Source organism: Triturus cristatus, chromosome 1_1, assembly GCF_964204655.1.
Source record: "Triturus cristatus chromosome 1_1, aTriCri1.1, whole genome shotgun sequence".
Classification (NCBI taxonomy): Eukaryota; Metazoa; Chordata; class Amphibia; order Caudata; family Salamandridae; genus Triturus; species Triturus cristatus.
In genome coordinates, this window is record NC_140579.1 from 466,191,533 (window position 1) to 466,211,698 (window position 20,166).

The 20,166-nt window shown below is 45.7% G+C and overlaps 1 protein-coding gene across 6 annotated transcripts in view; it reads left to right on the forward strand.

Annotated features, from left to right (window-relative positions):
• Positions 1–20,166, forward strand: part of LOC146870432 (E3 ubiquitin-protein ligase TRIM39-like) — a 438,014-nt gene that overhangs the window by 103,457 nt on the left and 314,391 nt on the right. The window contains exon 1 of one of the 6 annotated variants that reach the window (XM_085640920.1): positions 16,933–17,255. The exons of the other annotated variants lie outside the window; for them this stretch is intronic. The gene's annotated coding sequence lies outside the window, so the exon portion shown is untranslated. Of the gene's footprint in view, positions 1–16,932; positions 17,256–20,166 lie in introns of those variants that run through there. 6 annotated transcript variants of the gene reach the window in all.

Genomic DNA, 20,166 nt, shown 5'->3' on the forward strand with positions numbered 1-20,166 from the left:
AGATTTTGCCTTATTTGTAGCAGTGTAACATACACATGCAGCAGTGAGAAAGGTGATCAGTCAACCTTTGCAAGGTGCCCTCCACTTTGCGGCAACACAAGTTACTTTTTTTATTAACTTTTGATACGTTTGAGCTACAAACAATTTATTCATTTAAATGGTCAGATCATGCAGCAGAATTTGCATTATGAGGAAAATATGGTAGAGCCATAATTATATAGAGAACATTTGTAAACTAGGATATTTTGCCATACATGTTTGAACTGCTGTTGTGGAAAAAGGGAGAAGTGCTGAAGGCAGAAGCGCCATGGCTCGGAGACAAATGGCTTGTGCTTCCACATTTTACCTTATTTGGGACATTCGGTGATTAGAAGCATATCCCACTTTGTGAATGTATTTTAATGTCAATAACTCATTATAACCTTAAATAATCATGTGTATCCATTGGTTGATTTAACTGGGCAGTGAAATGCCAAACAAATACTAAAAATTGGGATGTTTGCGCATTCTGGCCACGCCTCTGGCTTGGCCCAGTGATCCAATCCTTGGGTTTTTCCCGCCCTCTGATTCTCCGCTCACAGTTCCCCTACTTCTTTTCCCCCACTTCGACCACTGCATTGAATCCCTTACCTCTCAGAGACAGGAGAGGGAATAATTAACGAAAGAATGCGCGCTGAAATTAGATATTTCGTTGCTGGGTAATCTCTTTCCGCTCGCTAAACATATTCTTATTACGTTTCTCCTAAAATAACTCATTTGTTGCCTAAGATATAGCTATTATCTTGGGGTACCTTTCACCCCAGTAAAGGCCTCCGGATGGAGAGTTCTTTTATAATGCACAATTAAAAAGATATCTACTGTAAAAGCGTTATTGGAATTATATTTGTGTTTATGTGTGCTATATGTGTGTTGTGAGCATATATTTGTGTGTGTCTGTGAAAAAGCATGTATGCCCTTGCGCTACTTCATTTTGTGCTGTGGAGGGCACGCATGTTTTATATCTACATATTTTAATTCAAGCACCTGCCTTTGCTTGTTTCTGCAAGTGTCTGTGCCTGTGCATTTGTCTTAAATAGCACGTTTCTGTGTGTTTGCATGTGTGCGTGTTTGTGGGTGCATATGTGAGGGAATGCATTAGGTAGATGTATGTGTGTTTGGGCACCTGCATGCTTTTGTTTTGTTGGTGTGAGTGTATGAGTATGTGCCCTTATCTTCCACGGCATGTTTGCATGCAACGTGAGTGCATGTGTGGTTGTGTGTGCGCTTCGCCTACAGACTGGATTGCTATAATGTATCTTTAAAAGTTAAGATATATGATACCAAATTATATTCTGGACTGCCCAGTTCTGGTAAATAAGAGCAACAACAGTCTAAAGACTATGGGTCTTATTTAGAGTTTTAAAATGGATGGAGACATGCAGGTTTCTGCTCTCCTGAAGATTCGCTGTTCCACACAAAACCAAAGGAGATGCTTATTAAGTGTTTCAAATGTAAATGAGTTAGATGATTTGTTTGAAAAGAGTCGAAAAGGAGAGCTTCCTTTCAAGTATGTTAGTGGCTCCAGGTGTTGTGCTCACAGGGGGGCATATTTACAAAGAAGTGGCGGAGTGAGACAGTAGCCATCATGGCTTAACGCCTCACTCCACCATTTTAGAAACGCAAGGCTGCACTATATATAGTGCAGCCTTGCGTTTCCCCCTGCGCTGGTGCTACACTTAGCTGCCTGCCAATGCAGGCACCCTTGCACCATAGTGCAAAGGTGTCTGCCTGCAGGGGAAGATTGTTTATGTGTAGGAAGGTGTCCCTTCCTGCACATAAACAATCCAGCACAAGGCAGCACACAAGGAAAAAGCGAAATTGAGGATAAATAAAGCATTTATCCTCATTTTGCCAAGTTAAGACCAGGTTTTCCCTGGTCCTAATTCTGGTGCTGCCTCCTATTTAGGCCACCCTTGTAAATAGGGGGCAAAATCAATGGGTGTTTTGCGGTGCAATGCCCACCTCAACACCCACTGCCCTCCCCTTTCACGCTAAGCATAGCGTGAAAGGGGGCCTTGTTTACATGGCAGCGTTAAGCCACGTTAAGTGGCTTAATGCTGCCTTGTAAGTAACGCAAAGCCCCTATTGCCAAAGGAACACCCGAAAAAGTGAAGTTCCTGTTACGATAGGGGCTTGTACATATGCCCCAGAAATTTTCTTGTGAAGTGATTGACATTTAGCTATGAACTTGTGATGACGGCCTTTCGAGTTTTCTAGCAAAGACTAACTAATTTGTCCCGATTTTCACTCTCTGTCCTAAGTTTCTATGGAAAATCCCTGCTCCTGTCACACCTTTAGTGCCACTCCCCATGTGGGTCACAGAAGAGGCCCCCTGGCCAGTGAAGCCCAGCTATTCACAAAATGCGAGCAGAATAAGAGTGATAAAACCCTTTCATGCTGAACATAGCTTTCTCATATTTCAGACTGGTGGGAGCTGGTGCACTGGTGGCACCCTGCTCGACAACCTCGCCAACCTGGGACTCAAGCAACTGGTGTCCACCCCCACCCACCTCGCCGGACACACACTCGACGCAGTCTTCTCATCCAGCACAGACATAGACTTCAGCCACGCCACAGAGCTTCAATGGACGGACCACAGCTGCGTCCACTTCACCTTCAAGAGAACGACGACCCACCAACACCAGCAACAGGCAGCCCGCAGAAGCTGGAACAAGATCACAGCAGACCAGCTCGCCACCTCCCTGAACCAGCACCCTCCTGCCAGCTCAGCGAACCCCAGCCAAGCCGCCGACAACCTCACGAAGTGGATCAGCAACTGCGCGGACGAACTCGCCCCACTGAGGACCCCGCCTAGCAGACCCGGCAGCAAGAAGGCCCCATGGTTCACCGACGAACTCAAGAGCTCCAAGAAGAACTGCCGAGCCCTCGAGAAAGTCTGGAGAAGGGAACCGACACCAGACAACAGGACCTCCTTCAAACTTGCCACCCGGAAACACCACCAGCTGATCCGCGCCGCCAAGAAAACAGCATTCAAAGACCGGTTGGACAACAACGCACACAACTGCAAGGAACTCTTCAACATCGTGAAAGAGCTTTCCAACCCCAGCGCAGGAAACAACGACATCACCCCATCGCAAGACCTCTGCAACTCCCTCGCTTCATACTTCCACAACAAGATCGCGGACATACATAACAGCTTCAACAACCAACCAACGCACACCATGACCGAACAACCACCCCCCACCACCACCCTCCACGCCTGGACCCCGATCAGCACCGAAGACACCATCCGCACGATGAACTCCATCCACTCCGGATCACCGACCGACCCCTGCCCTCACCACGTCTTCAACAAGGCCGACGCTGTCATCGCACCCCACCTGCGAGACATCATCAACACTTCCTTCGACACCACCATCTTCCCTGAGAGCTGGAAGCACGCCGAACTCAGCGCCCTACTAAAGAAACCTACAGCGGACCCCACCGACCTCAAGAATTACCGCCCCATCTCGCTCCTCCCGTTTCCAGCCAAAGTCATCGAGAAGACCGTCAACAAGCAGATGGCCGCCTTCCTCGAGACAAACGGATCCCTCGACCCCTCACAGTCCGGCTTCCGAGCCAATCACAGCACCGAGACCGCCCTCATCGCCGCCACCGATGACATCCGAGCCCTGATGGACAATGGAGAAACAGCGGCCCTCATCCTCCTAGACCTCTCTGCGGCATTCGACACGGTCTGCCACCGCACCCTAGTACGGCGCCTCAGCAACATCGGAATCCAGGACAAGGCGCTGGACTGGATCATCTCCTTCCTCGACGGAAGAACACAGAGAGTCCGCCTACCACCGTACAAGTCAGAGGCCTCCGAAGTCACCTGCGGCGTCCCTCAAGGATCATCTCTGAGCCCCACCCTCTTCAACGTCTACATGAGCCCCCTCGCGGCCATCGTACGCAAACACAACCTCAGCATAATCTCCTACGCCGACGACACCCAACTGATCCTCTCCCTGACCAACGACCCCGCCGCCGCCAGATCCAACCTGCACGAAGGGATGAAAGAGGTAGCCGAGTGGATGACGACCAGCCGCCTGAAACTGAACTCGGACAAGACGGAGGTCCTCATCCTGGGCTCCTCACCCTCCGCCTGGGACGACTCCTGGTGGCCTCCCGCCCTGGGCACCGCACCCAAACCGACAGACCATGCACGCAACCTGGGCTTCCTCCTGGACTCCTCCCTCTCCATGACCAGGCAAGTCAACAACGTCTCCTCGGCGTGCTTCAACATCCTACGCATGCTACGGAAGATATTCTGGTGGATCCCCACCGAGACCAGGAAGACCGTCACCCAGGCCCTCGTCACCAGCCGACTGGACTACGGCAACGCCCTCTACGCCGGTACCACCGCCAAGCTCCAGAAGAGACTCCAGCGGATCCAGAACGCCTCAGCCAGACTCATCCTCGACATCCCACGAACCAGCCACATCTCCGGACATCTGAGAGACCTTCACTGGCTCCCCGTCAACAAAAGAATCACCTTCCGCCTCCTCACCCACGCACACAAAGCCCTACACGACCAAGGCCCGAGCTACCTCAACAGCCGAGTCAACTTCCACGCTCCCAAACGCCACCTCCGATCAGCCAACCACGCCCTCGCCGCCGTCCCCCGCATCCGAAGAGCGACTACAGGAGGAAGGTCCTTCTCCTACCTGGCCGCCAAGACCTGGAACTCCCTCCCTACCGACCTGCGCCTGACCCAAGACCACCTCTCCTTCACGAAGAAGCTGAAGACCTGGCTGTTCGAGCAGTAGCGGCACCCCCCCCTCCCTCCCCCCCAGCGCCTTGAGACCCTACGGGTATGTAGCGCGCTTTACAAGTGTCACTGATTGATTGATTGTGTGAACCTGGAGTTCCCATGTGCAGAGCCAAGGAACTGGGTGATTTGTGTGAACCTACATTTTCAAATGTAGTGATGCCGATTGCAATCCAGTTCGGTGGGCTAATGCACCTACAAAAGAAACCTGTGTATAATCAACAAATCATGAACTAGAATAATATCTGGAACTACTAAACCTTGTATCGTGGTGTCTGAACTATCAGAAAGCATTTTCCAAGCCAATTAGTCTGGCTTACAACTGAAAGTACCTCTGCGCTTTCATCCATGCAGTCACTCATCCACTCTCACATGAAAGTAGTCACTCTATATCATACAGTCAAGCTGCTGGCCTCACCTTACCAACGTATGAGAACCTCAAGATAGGACAGTGCTCCACAGCGTATTCATCACAAGCCCAGAAGACTGACAAATGAGGAAGATGCTTGATATGCGTGAGGCCTCACTTTGGGAACAACCTGGACTCTTTTATGAGAAACCTGGTAAAGTGCCTTCAGTTCAGAAAACACCTTAGAACATTCATTTTCATAGATGCATTCAATGTTTACCATTTAAAACATAGTCAATATAAAACCAGACAAAAATGTCCTCCGAGATCCCTTCCTAGGATGACCATTGACATATCTCCTAATGTTTACCATATCCCGGTGGTCCAATTCCTTTCATCGCCATATCATTCTATTCCTTTCACCTTCTTTGCTTCCATAGTGCTCTAAAGTAGTCATAGGGCAACATCTAAGAGCTTTGTACATCTATTAAATGCATAAACACATCTGCACTTTAGTTCCGCTTCCATACCTAAATAAAACTATATATGCCCTATTTGTCATACTTGCAGAGGGGCTCAGACCCAGTAATTCAGTACTTTGCTTGATCGGCCTTGCTGCCAGCCTGGTTGGATAGAGTTCGAAGTACGCTACCCACAGTCATCCATTTATTGTGGTCATGTGATGACTGCTGGTGTGGCTTATATAGGTGGGGCCAGTGCGGGAACAAGGAAAATACAGGTATTCCTGCTGACTCTCCTCAAGCACTATATCATGTGCAGTGGCAGATGGTGAAATTTGAAAGTGGTAGGGCATAAAATTTAATGTTGTACTGCGGTGAGCGAGCGTAGCGAGCGAGCCCGAACAACCTACGGGGGGTTCGGACAGGGTTCTACCCCCAAGAAAAGTTTGAGAAAAGAGTGGACAAATGGTGCATTTTCAAGCAAATTTGAGGAAGCAGGAAGTTTAAAAAAGCAATACGATTGAATTAATACTTTTTATGAGCTATAGAGTACAATCTTTGCGTATGCTTATGTAAATGTGTGCAGCTGTTTACATAGGTGTGTCTGGGATTCAAAACCAAGGCGACCCGGAGAAGAAAAGGCGGAAAAATTGAGTGAGCAACGGGCACCCCTGGAACAAAGGGGATGCATTTCACTCGTGGAAAGAAGGGGTGGGGAAGATTGGGTGAGGGGTGACGAACATGATGTACCACTATATGTGGGAATGGAGCCACAAGTGTGGCGTGACATTTGGGCAACTATCCTACGGTGCCAAGGGTCAAAGTCCAGGGGAAGCCCCACTTTCCCGCATTTGCGCCGCCAGCAGTTCTTAAAGCAGGGCCCTCACCTGGCCCTCAAGAGAAACGGCAAGAGAAACACCTGAGCCCCAAATATCCCACTGACACGAGACCCACAGGATACCCTTAGACATCGTACACACCCCAGAGCTGGGCCTATGTCATGGAACATCCAACCCACGCCATAGCACAACCTCAGCCCAAAGAATGCTTGATATCTGACACCCGGGGCTGGATTGGAAAGGTGGGCACTGGGGCAATGGGCCGGCCTCCGCGTACCAGATGTTGGCTGCTTTTTTGGCCAGCGGGGGGCCGATTTCGGCTGTGTCTGTGCAGTTCAGATGATGCCACAGGCACAGTGTGGGCCTAAGCAGCCTTTCTGGAGGTAGATGGGCCTCTATTACTGCCCTTTTACCAACGGGGTGGAGGTGTCATTCCCAGCATCTTGCTTGCCAGCCCATTAATGTATGCAGATTCAGCAGGGGGCCTGAGCACTTATATTCAGGTGTGATTCACCATTGTGAGCTAATTTGTGCACAAAGATTCCAGGCAACATTTGCATTTTTGTTCATTTTAGTGAAGTTAAGAAAGATGGCTCTTTTAAAGAACCCCCCCTTTTTAAAACACTTAAAACACTGAAGCTGTGCTTTGAAAAAAAGACGAAATCCTCAGATGTGTGCCAATTTTTGATCCCAATCCAACCCTGCACATCCAAAAGTCACTTAGAGAAAGACCGAGCCTACGAGATGTCCCCTCTAACCAGCTCACCCTTTGAGTAGGATCTTACCTCACAAATTGCCCTCTGACTTCAACCACACCCCAGAGGAAGCCATAATAAACCCAGTGTCCTCTGACCCCACCCCAAACCTATTGCAGAGCAGGACATAAACAGTCACACATGGTAAACTCTGCTGCCATCGCAGAGCATGCGCTAAGCACAGCGGGGTTCCTTAAATGCCAGCCTCAATCCATAGCAGGGCAAAAGCTCCAGAATGCCAGTAGAGACACTGCCCCTACCCCGCAGCAGGATCTAAGATCACAAGATGCCCTGACTTACACTTGCGTCCCTCTGACAGAAGGGCGTGTACCCCTGCATGCATTTCATTTGTAAAGAGTCATGCTTACTTGTTGAATTTAATAGAAAACGCACCATGGGAGAGAAACAAGAGAACGTTTTAAAAATTGTTGACGTGACCCACATCGAATTTCATCTTAGAGGGCCGCAGGTCATATTCGGTCACTGTGAGAAGTTGACCTGGCATATGCTGGTCACTAGTTATAGTGGCCACCTTGCACCAGTCCAATTCGACTCTAAAGGTGATAGGTTTAAAAGACAACCTTTAAAGAAAGCTATCCTAGTGGTAGCTGTGGAGAGCAGCCTTCAGGCTAAGTTTTGAAGGAGTGTTAAGCTTATTGTTTTACCATAGATAACCTCTTGAATGACCAAATGAAAGAGTAGTCCACACAGGTATATATATAAAATATATGTATTTATTCTAAACAGAATCCCACAAGTCTCTTTATGAGGCTAGAGGTAAAGTTACAATTCAAACAAGCATTTATAGATACAATAAATAGCACTGGAATCACAGGGCCCCAGGGGGGGACCAAACCATATATTAAAAAAGTGGTATAAGAACCACGACAATTCTACAGACAATGCCTAGGGCATTTAAGATCGCTGGCCCCTTGAGAATCCACCCCAGGTGATGAGGAAGGGGACCCACGGGAGGCGGGTGCAGTGGTAATAGCTGCTATCAGGATCTCTATTAAAGCCTATGGAGAATGTCGCGGTTTGTTTTAAACAGATTAAAGACACTTCTAGCAGGAGTTCATAGTTAAAAACTTAGAGTTAAGCTTTTGAGGAGCCCACTGCCACGAGAGTACCGAGGTACCACGGTTACCTGCCCCTGGGAAGCAGGGTGCATAGGTTGTTTTCGATGTCGGGTCGCGGGCTAATTTTCAATGGGAAAATGTACAAAACTGCTGCTAGCCAAAAGCGTTGATGATGCCGTGAAGAATGAAGTTGTAGATCTTGTAGAGAAGAACCTGAAAGCAGAGGGGACAGGTTCTGTGTCACGGCACAGTGACCAGGGAGCTCGAGGAAAAGAGCCCTTCAATGTCGGGTGCTTCAAGTGGAAAAGGTGTAGCTTGGATCTGCAGCCTCGTGCTCCGGGAGGCTTCAAGGAAGGCCAGCTTCTGAAGGGCGACTGTCCCACAAAGGATGAGGGTTGCTGCGGTGTTAGTGTCCGGATTGGATCCACTAAGCCTTGGCAACCACAACCCACGCAAGATGAACAAATCAGCTACTGGTGCAGACCCACGAGGTCTGAGCGAGGTCTTCTTCAAGGAGACTGTAGAGCAGGCCTGGAGCAACCAGGGGAACTCTTAAAAGTAAAGATTTACCTCCACTAGGGCCCACAAGTTGAGAGACAAGGGACCGTGGGAGGCAGCGATTTGGAGTGCGTAAAAGGGTGCCCACGGGCCACCGGAGTGAGCTAGGGTGCTGATCTTTGCTGCTGAGAGGTTGGCTCAATATTGGGACAAAGCACAACTTCCCCACTGGTCAGGGTCGTGCGCTACGCAAGAGGTGGCCGGTGTCCTGGGGTATTGGGAATCTCGGAACCCACGCGGTCCACGGTGCTCAGACTTGCTGGGCACGCTCACTGGCCTCTGGGATGCTAGGAAACCCACCTCAAGGTTGAGAGGAGTCGTCGATGTCCGAAGGAGCAGCGAAGTTCCAACTGGGTCACTTGCAGTGTTTCAGGTGCCTGCCAAGCAGGGGGGTAACTCCTTTACCCCAAGGGAGATTTCTTTAGTCAGCTGGGCAGCAGCTCGTCGAAGGTCAGGTCTGTGAAGTCCAAGATTAATCTGAGGCTCTGGGGACACAGTATTCACCGTTATCCCAGAGATTAGGGGAGGGTCCAGATCAGAGCCCACCAATGAGAGTTGAGGCGGGAAAGGGTGGCTACACCCTCTCCCCTTTGTGTGTTTCCCGCCTGGGCGAGGGGCAGGATGCCCCTGAACCGGTTCCAGGCAGTGTATGCAGAATGTAGGCGCTGTAGCAGCCTACGTGCAACTCTGAAAGGCATCCTATGGTGCACCCACCCAGTTCCAATCTGCATAGCCTGTCTGAGAAGGTGCTGGCATCTCCCTGCAACAGGATCCCTATTGTCCAGCTGCCGAGGCTGGGGTTTTGCCCAGCAACAGGCAGCCAGAGTCGTGTGGGTGGCGAGTAGCATCCATTTTGTGATACGTGTGCACTTTTAAATTGGTGTCTAAATTCTGCCGCTTTTCCCATATCGCCCCTCTAGCAGGGGGGAATCATGCCCTCAGGCCCATGACTGGACTGGGGGTATGATTCCTACATGTTTGACACCAAACATGATATGGTTCTGTGTAGCCATTCTCAAGTTATCACGCTATCGCGATATACTTATAATGCGGTTAAGAGTATATGGTATGGCTACACTACAAACAACCCAGCAATGGTTTTTACGAGGGGCCCTACTCAGGTAGGGGTCCCCCCTCACACATATCCCAGCATCCTGCCTTGTAGGATTAGCAAGGCCTGCTTGAGGGGTGACCAATGAGAATACATGTGTTGTACATAGGTGGGATACAGGGTACCTGTATCCCTGTAAGGGGGTGCAAGCACCACCTTACCCAGACTACAGTAGTAGTCTGGTGGTGTCATTTGGTATGGCTGTCCCAGGGTGGCACAACAAGTGCTGCAGCCCTGGTAGGCCTCTGAGGGACCCATGCCCTGGGTACCTAGGGTACCATCTACAAGGGCTGACAGGGTATCCTCAGTATCCAATTGGGTTGTACCTAGGGTACTCACATCAGTTTAGAGAAGAAGCAGATAGGCTGGGGTCCTGGACAGCAGGGCCACAGCCTGGCTAGAGTCATAAAACAGTCAAAACATCAGCAAAAAGTTGGGGGCAACTATGCAGTCGATGCCACTCTCCTACAGTCACCGCCTCAGCTACTGCAGCAAAGAGATGGGGTGGCCCTCACAGCAAAGCAAATGTTTCTGCTTCTCGCACTGCGAGAAAGCAGTGGGGCGATGCCCCTCCGCCCCAAAGGAGGATTCACCGCTGAACATGTGACAACAATGTGTGCTGCCTCGGCCATCCCAGAAGGCACAATTGACTTACAGTCGCTGACACTTGTCATCATTCCTAACGAGTGCCACCATCCATCAATTGCAACATTCACTCAGCAAATCAAGGCTAAGCCCTAGTGCATGACTGTGCAGGACCTGGCGAATGTCATGACAGGTCTGTTGGTGTTGAGTGGATAGGAAGCAGGCTGGCATACAAGCACCTAATGATTGAAAGCACAGCAGAGCAGTACAAAACTAAATTCATAATTTTAAATTGGTGATGATGTTCCTGCTGAACTGGTAAGCTGCATGAGCTGGGCCTCCTTGTGCACAGTGACAGTGCTTGGATAGGAAGAACAGTGGCATCCCAATGATCACCAGCCTCACCCTCGGCCATGGTGACCTGCAACCCCTGCTGAGGGTATAACTCTGGAGTGTCATTAGCGCAAGAGATCGTCATGGCACACCTGCAGCAAGTATTGCACCTGTTCATGGCAGATTGCATCAATCATAGTGGAGATGCAGATGCCCCTTCTAAACCATGCAAAATTACCCTCAGGAAGATTGGAGCCAGCATATTGTTTTTCCTTTCCAAATGTGTCTTCAGACATGTCCAGCTTCTGCTACTGCTGCACTGTTCTGGTAAATAGCATCCTTTGTTAGCATGATAATTTCCAGCGAGTGTTAATGTTAACCCATTAGCAGTGAGAAGCTTGTATTTGCCTTTGAAAGGCTATGTCTGTCCTCTCACCTATTTGGCTATAGATGGCCTACAAGAAAAAAGTCAGTCAGTGCGTAAATTTCCTTTTTGCATTTCATAAGCCTGCCAAGTAGCACTACGACATATGATACTATCAGCCATTCCTGACTTTTAAGACCACAGCATTGCGGGTCTTGTAGTTTTGCTTTTTACACTTTCATTAAGTGCTGATAATCCTAGCAATCAAAGTGCTTCTGGCTAAAATGCCAGAACTGGCTGGCGTTTTTATACATGAACTCAAGACACTTGTCAGCTATGTTTAAAAAACAATTTAAACCGATCTAGATCAGCGTTTCTTAACCTGTGCTCCAAGGAACCCTGGGGGTCAGTGAGGGCAACTCAGGGGGTCCATGACTGTATAACAACATTAAATAATATTAAAATGAATACATTAAAAATAATAAAGTGTATGCAAATAAAGAAGCCACATTGAAAATGTTAAAAGTTTCTATTGATTGTGAATTAAACAAAATATTTCAATATTTGTGCATTTGTTTGGTATATGTTTGTTTTTGTATTTTTGTGCATTGTTCTGAGGTTCAAATCATAATAATTGCTTAGGTTGGGAGGACCTCATCTTTCATTAATGACTCAGTTGGGGTCTCCGCATTCCAGTAATGATTCAGTGGGGGTCCACAGAAGTCAAAAGGTTATGAACCGAAAGTAAATTCTCATTCACATCAGGCACTAAAACAAGCATTCGTAATATAAATCGTTTTGTCCTTTGTTTATTGGAAAGTATAATACTAAGCCTCATAACACAATAAAGGAGACAAATAGACTGCAGCAGCTCAACCTTTCCAAAATCTCCTGGAAGAAACTTGCATTATATCACTTTATAGGGGGGGTCTGTGTTTTGATGCTACTTTATAATTTCAACAAATTGTTGTAGTGACCATTTGGTGTAATGTATGCAGTGAACTCTCATGTTTTGTGTAGTCGCTGCTTTGCAGGGCAGTTCTGCTTTGTACGTCTATGTGGCGTACAATCCTATTGTGTAGTGCAGAGCAGGTATCATTGAGTCAGCTGTGGATGGACAGTGTAATGGCAGCCTTGCTGACTGTATTCCAGTTTCACTGGGAGATCTGTGCATGTGTACATGTGTTGTGGATTATAGATGCTTTGTCGGTTGGGCAGAAGCGAGTTTTGTGTGGTTGCGCAGTGAAACTTATCTTGGAGATCCGCTTCATTGCATGACTCTCCCTGTTCTCTTCCATCATTCCATCGGTTTGCTTCCTTGCTGCACACTGGTCCCAAGTTTCAAGTTTATTTTATTATGATACGGAACTCTTTATGAGGTCCACATAAAACAACATATACATACAAAACAAGAAATACATAAAATATTATTCCATCACAATTACACGAGACATCTTAATACGGGTCCAAAAAACATTTTAAAAAGTTGTACAGTTTAAAAGCAAACATTTCATTAGGTGGGTTAATCAAGGCTGCCTTAAATGAAGAAGCAGATAATATGTTGAGTTGTAAGCAAATTGGTCTTAACCATCCACGCCTGCAAGACATCAGTGCAGGACAAACAAACATGACATGATCTAAGTCCTGATCATACAATTGACAAAGATCACAGCATGCCGAATGACCATACCAGCTGGCATGTAGAACTTTCAGCGGAAGCAAATTATGTCTTAATAAGTACACAAGGCGTCTGACGCCATGGGAGATGTTCCAATACATATACGGTTGAGCTTTCCGCAGAATATAAGATTCGATAACAGGCGTACCACCTTTTTTCGCTAAACAGAAGTCTCTATCCTGACAAAACCCCAATTCCCAGGAGGCTGACTTCAGAACAGTTTTTAATTGATGAGAGGATAATAAAAATAAAGTCTCCTCATCCAATTTCAATTGCAGCACGGCAAATCTGAAGTTTTTTACAATCAGGGAGAAATCATTAAAAGATCCTAATAATTCATTTTTTATAAGATCTCTTAAGGTATTAGGTTCACCTTTAGATAAAGCTACTACCCAACGTATGATACTTGCCAGACCTTGAACCCAGCTGCTACGTAAACCCAGTTCCTGTCTCAAGGAAGCAGTCGAATTTGCTGTACCTACAGACATTAAACTGCGTAAAATTTTCCCTTCCGCAGAGTTTAAAAAACTCCACTTTTTTACATCAATTAACTCAATTCCGTATAACAGGGAGGCCGGAACTTTCGCTCTGAAAACATCTAAAAGAATAGAAAAATGCCTTCTACCTGTGGCTTTATACAGGGAAACTAAACTCTTTCCCTGAGAAATAGCCTTCCGAGAGTTATTGTCAATGTGTAATTTGTCACTTAAATTATAAGTGACAATTTTACCTAGGAAGGTGTAAGATTTCACACATTCCAGTTTTTTCCCCCCCACAACCCATGGATAATTAAGGCATTTAGGCTTCTTTCTACCAGAGAAGCAAATCACTTTGCTTTTTGCCGTGTTTATTGATAAAAAATGACTTTCCGCATATTCAGAGAGTGCTTGCAACCGATTGTTCAGGCCCTTTGGGGTGAGATCCAAAATCAGGATGTCGTCTGCATACATAAGGCATGCAATTGGAACTCCACCCAAGGACGGGGCAATACCGGCGCAAGCAGAAAGTGTGACGGGTAAATCAACTGTATATAAGGAAAATAGCAATGGAGCCAAAAGGCAACCTTGCTTCAACCCATTGGAAGTGGGAATTAATTTAGATACACCACGTTCACCTCCAAGTAGAACTCTGCACCAGGTGTTAGAGTAAAGGGCGCGAATTAACTTAATCAGGAATGGGGGCATACCTAAGTTAAATAACTTTCTCCACAGCAAAATTCTATCTACTTTATCAAAGGCGGTGGAGAAGTCAATAAAGGCGCCATATACCTGACCACCACGGACTTTCACATATTTTTCATTAATAACTTGCAATGCAGTCAGGTTGTCTAAAGTTCCATGATTTTGTCTGAAACCTGTTTGCTCCATGGGAAGGATTTTATGTTCAGATACCCATTGATTCATTAAAGTAAGCACACATTTTGCGAAAACCTTACCAATGGCATCAAGCAAAGCGATTTGACGGTAATTTTGCGGTAGATCTCTTGCCCCTTTTTTATAGAAAGGGACAATAATACTTCCTTTCCAGGAGGGGGGACTGTTCCACTAGAAAAACTAAATTTAAACACTGGAAAGAGTATTTTACTCCAAAGTTCACTCTGGTGTTTTAATACTGAAATTGGGATTTTATCAGGACCCATCGCACCAGAGGAGCGCATATTCTTAATGGCACATTCAATTTCCTTTTCCGTTGGACAGTCAAGTATACGTGAGACATTATCAGATTCAACATTAAAAACTTGAGAATTATTGTTACTGTACAACTTCTCGATATAATGAACCCACACCTGTTCCTCAATGGCAATAGGCGTAGGACTGGCTCTGGTACCACAACCTTTGCCGATTAAGGACCAGAATGTCTTGGCTTGGCCATTATAAAAAGCTTCCCTCAGTTGAATCCAGAGGGCATCTTCCTTAGAGCGTTTTAAACGGGCCTTAAGCCTACCTCTCCTTCTTTTTAAGATAAACAACTTAGACTTAGCTTCTTGGGTAAAGAATAAAAATTGTCCCCTTACCACTTTGTTTATTTCTCTATTTATAGCCCGTAGAGGATGAGGGAATACGAGGGATTGTTTCACACCTGGTTTCTTTTTTGCACTAGCAGATACAGAATCTAAAAAATTAATAAAACTCAACAGCTCTCTCCCTTCCCAGAGGGGTAAATTCTCAACAGTAAAATACAAAAGAGGCACCACATTTTCAACAGTACAAGGGTTCCAAAAACATTTCCCTGAGCTGGAATCAAAATTCACAAAATCTATATCCAGACTCCACGGATCCACTTTCTGAAGATTAACGGAGACAGAAAGCATCAATGCATTATGGTCACTAAGAATAGACTCAATGACCTTCATATCCTTCAGTAGGTGAAAACCGGCATAATCTACCATGATAAAATCAATAATAGATTTTCCCTTATTAGATTTACGAGTATAAGCTGCCGGGGTGTCAGACGGAAGCCTCCCATTTACTATTAAGCATTCAACTTTAAGTAAACCATCTAAGATAAGTTTACCTCTTTTGTTAGTTTTAATTTTGGAGGGGAACTGGGCAGATGGTATATTCAAAGACTCTTCCAATTGAATATTTCTAAACAACTCCGACCCACAGTTAGATATATTACAATTTAAGTCCCCAAACATTAACACATGCGGAGTTGGGGAGACATCCAACGCTTTAGTTAAAAAAGTGAACAAAGTTTTTAAACCAGCATTAAAACTACAATTGGGGGGAATATAAATGTTAACCACAATCAACAATCTATTAGGGCAATCCTCAAATACATCTTTTAGGGTTATTGCTTGAAACAGTTTCCCTGGATCTAGATAGTGTGAATAGTTCCATTGCAATCTGTTAGATAACAAGCATGCTAACCCTCCCTTAGCATGGCCTCTTCTAGTGCTGGTTGCGCTGTATTCCAAAATAAAATAGTCTTTTTCCAAAGCTAATCTTCCTTCAACCCAGGTTTCTTGCAAACAGATTATATCTGCCTTTTGAGAATGCAAGAAACCCAATTTCTCCTTATAATCCTTGAATCCGGCAGTGTTCCATGAAATAAATTTCAGCTCTCTGTTAAAAATTGGAATGTTGTTTAGAACAGGGAGCAGATTTACTCGCTAGAACTCCAGGTAACCAACTCCATTTAGATTGGTCATCCTTCACTGTCTGCTTAAGGGGAGGGTTTTTGTATGAAACTAGCCTTTCATTCCTAGCCACACAAATTTTTAGGTCCTCTGATCTGAGATTAGACCAATCCGACAACAGCACACCCGTATTAGAGGTAAGTGATAGTGAAGAATTGGCGAGAATACTTTGAGTACATTTTTCCCCAAAATGTGGCATGACATCTATCCCTCTAACTTGTAATTCCTCTGCCCACTGTAGAACAAGATTTAACACAACTTTCGAATGGAATTTCACCCTTGTTGATCTTATTAGTTTCCCCACGAAGGAGTTAAGGAGAAATACAATATCTAAATCGGACGTTTGAATTAATTTCAAACTTTCGATCTCTTTAAAACAGATCAGTAGGGCAGATCTATTTAAAATTAAATCTGGTTCAAATAAGGGAGAAAAATCAAGATATAAAGTATCCACATTTATTTTTTCTTTTGGGAGAATAACTGTCATTGAAGATGGAACCTGAAAGGGTCTTGCTGAAGGATTTAGGGAAGTAGGGGACGGGATGACAGAAGAAGAGGTAACCTTAGAAATAACTTGGCAAGATCCTGCTTTAACATTACAATATGCTGAAAAAGGATTGGCGGAAGGGTGGGAAACCTTGGGGAGGAAAGGATTGGTAAAGCTTATAGGACCTAGACCAGAGGAAGGGGCGTCTTCTTTAGGAGAGACAACCCTAGCTTCTACATGAGAGGTAGGAGACTGCTCCACCTGCGGAGAATCTTCTAGACTTAATTCAGCATTCTTATCAAAAAGAAGTTTCCTCTGTCTTTTTTTAGCGAATCTTCGGATGGGTTTCCTCTTCTTCATTCTAATCTTTTTGTATTTCAGGGGACTCACTTTTCCCATCAATCCAGTATTTACTTTGGGAATCTCCTCTTCTTTGCTTGATGGCAAGGAGAATATCGGAAAGAGAGATGGAATTTCGGATTTGGGAATGAGAGGAGATGTTACTATTACCTCTATCTTGTCACTGATTGGGGCTATACAATTAGCGCCAGCCGAAACCACTTTGGAAGGATTGGGGACAGCAAGAAAAACTACAGGCTTCTTTTCCCTTTGACCTTCTGTCAAAGGAGAAGATTGAGCTGAATCCAAAACTGCCGAAGCGGAAGGAGCGCTTATTTTTGGGGGCACCAACAGAGAAGCCGATGGTATGGGAAGATCTGACACTAACTCATTTTTACTTAGCAAGAGAACTTGCAAAATTTGCGTTACAGTGTCAAAAATACATTCCGAACCTCCCACAAACTTTTCAAGTAAACTCAAAATCGAAGAAAGAATTGATTCCAAAGAGGACAAAGAACACTGGTCCCACTTCTGCTTGCCCCTCCATCCCCTTGCTTTCGTCTCTGTCGTCTCTTTCTCTTCGCACCCAGTTCCTGCATCTCTTGATCTTTTCTGCCTTAGTTCCATCCCTGTGTCCCGTTCTTCCCCCTCAATTAATTTGTCTGCCTTTCCTTTCTGCCCCATGGCCCCAGAGGCAATAATTATGCTACGTTCACGGGGGTGTCGCCCACTCTTTCTGTTACTACTTAGCTCCCTGCTTCTTAACATGGGTGTCAGGGCCTCCTCCACACCTAGGAAGGGGGGGTTGAACCAGGATCAGACCGGAGGGAGGAAGGGCCTAATCAATTCAGGCACCATCTCATCCCCTCACTCTCCAGGGCACCCCCTGCAGCAGCCCCCAACTAATGGCCTCTCTGTCGGCCTCTCAATCAGCAAGTCTCCGGTCCCACCTATGCATAGCCATGGGTTCAGCCTCCCTTTGTGCTTCATATTATGTAGCGCAAGCTCGACCACAGGGTGTTGGAGTGCTTCCCATGGGCACCATTTACATAGCACATGGACACACCGGTTTTGTGTGCACAAGAAGATAGAGTGGTTTGCCCAGAGTCGCCGGATGTTGGGTCGATGCCGAGACTCGAGCCTTGTTCCCCGGCTCTGGATTCAGTAGCTTTTGCTGCCTCTTTAACCATGAATAAAAGATGGCACTAAACGGCAGACTGATTTTATTTTACAGTCTTATATAGCGCAAACTTGTTTCAGGGGCACTGGAGCACTTTAAATTAGCATCACACCTTTTTTGCAGTATCTAGAACTCTTAATGTTTGAATTATATTTATGCTTGCAATCACATGTTTAAGCTGTTTGCCCTAGATATAGAACACTATGTAGAATGTTACTCTCTACAGCTTGCATTCTCTGACTACTTGCTAACTCAGAAAGCCTCTCCCACTAATCTCCTAAACACTGCATGAGAAAGTGGCATTGATTTACTCTCACTTGATTCCTCTCTGTTCGTTTCTTTGGAGTGACCCTCTTTTTGGCTTCCATCCTCTGCATATCTTCTATTCTTCTGAGAATAGTAGTTTAATTAAACAATAGTCTCCTCTGTCTCTTGCCTGTCTGCCCCAATCCTTCATATTGTAATTCTGCAATTGGCTGATACCTCATTTCATAGATCACAACCTCTCCTCTTTAAATCCTTATCCCTGTAACCTAACAATAACTAATCTCTGCCAGCCTATCTATGTTATGTTAGTTTAATTTATTCAGCGCACAGCTACTCGGAAGTGTCCCGGCGCTATAGACCGCTGGGGAACCCGTCCTGGTTATCCCTGTGAGATGGTCCCTTTCTGGGTATCTCCAAGGTGAAACCAGGCATCCCCGGCGTCTGTGGGGGGCCGTTGTAGAGATGAGGCAAGCTTAATGTCCAGAGTTGCCGAGTGTGTTCCTGGTTAGAGTAGGTACCGAGGCGAGAATTATCGAGTCCGTTTTGACCCTGGTCCACGACCCTGCCACATCGGGAATTGAACCCTGGTCCCTGGCCGATTCTCTGCTTACGGGTCTGCCGCCTCTAACCAGTGAGCCACACCTCTCCACAATCCCACCAACCATTCACCTGAAACCACATAGCCCCCACTAATCATCACATTTACCTGGTATTAATATATAGCAAAGTAACTTGAGTAAATGGATGCAATTTCTCTTGAGAGCACATTACTAATCACAATAATCAACAATAACCACTGGACTAACCACAAACCTTGGGTTTCAGAGTAGCGTGCTACTCGCTGTAAAGTGCTTCAATGTTTCGTCAGGGGTAGTAAGCACTATATAAATCCAATTGCAATTACAATTGCATGACAGACGTGGAGGATTTCTCATTCATCTTATTACAAATTGCATTATAGCCTATGTTTGGTACTTGTAATATGGTAGAGGGGACATCCGTCACGGTTTGTGGAAGTTTCACATCTGAGAAACCCTAAATAAGATCCTGTGTGTCTCAGCTAAGAGAATGTCTGCTATTAATTTAGCATATTCTTAGTATACGCTTAATTGCACGATTGTATTAGGTTTATAATTCTCAGTAGTAAGGCACCACTGGAAATCATCCACTGTGCACATGTGAGCAGCTCACAATTTATAAATTATAGATAAAGTTGAGAAATTAGGTTTCTGTTGAACTCAAATGGTGAAAAGAAGTTAGACATGCATTCACAGTAGGATGGTAAAGAAAAAGAATCAGGTAGGAAAGGAGACAAATGGTAAATAGATTTCCGGAAGGAAGAGAGATAGGCAGTGCTTAATTTGTAAAAGAATAAGTCCCAGGGCCAAACATTTAGCTCAGATGCCCACGGCTGGCATTATTAAATGTTGCTGTGTGAAATTCAATATTGCATTGTCTCGCTTTCACCTCACTCCCCACCTCTTTATCTCACTCTTACAGGTGCTTTTTCCCCCCGTTCTGTCCCTGTGTCACTGTTTTTCTGCTTTTCTCTTTCTCCTTTCCTTCTTTTGGGGGTTTTCTCTCCCCTGCTCTAGATCAAAGCAATAAATGTGCGTCCCCAAAAATAAGTGCATCCAAGCAGTGGGGAGACTCTATGTGACGACTGAACAGTAAGGACAGATAATCTCATAAACAGAAAGTAAAGATGAATGGAAGAGAAAAGAGTGCTGACAGAATTTGAAATATGCCTAGATTATATATATTGCACCACAGACATTACAAAACAGAATCAAGAATTCATGGTAAGCGGTGCAGAATCTGACGCAGGA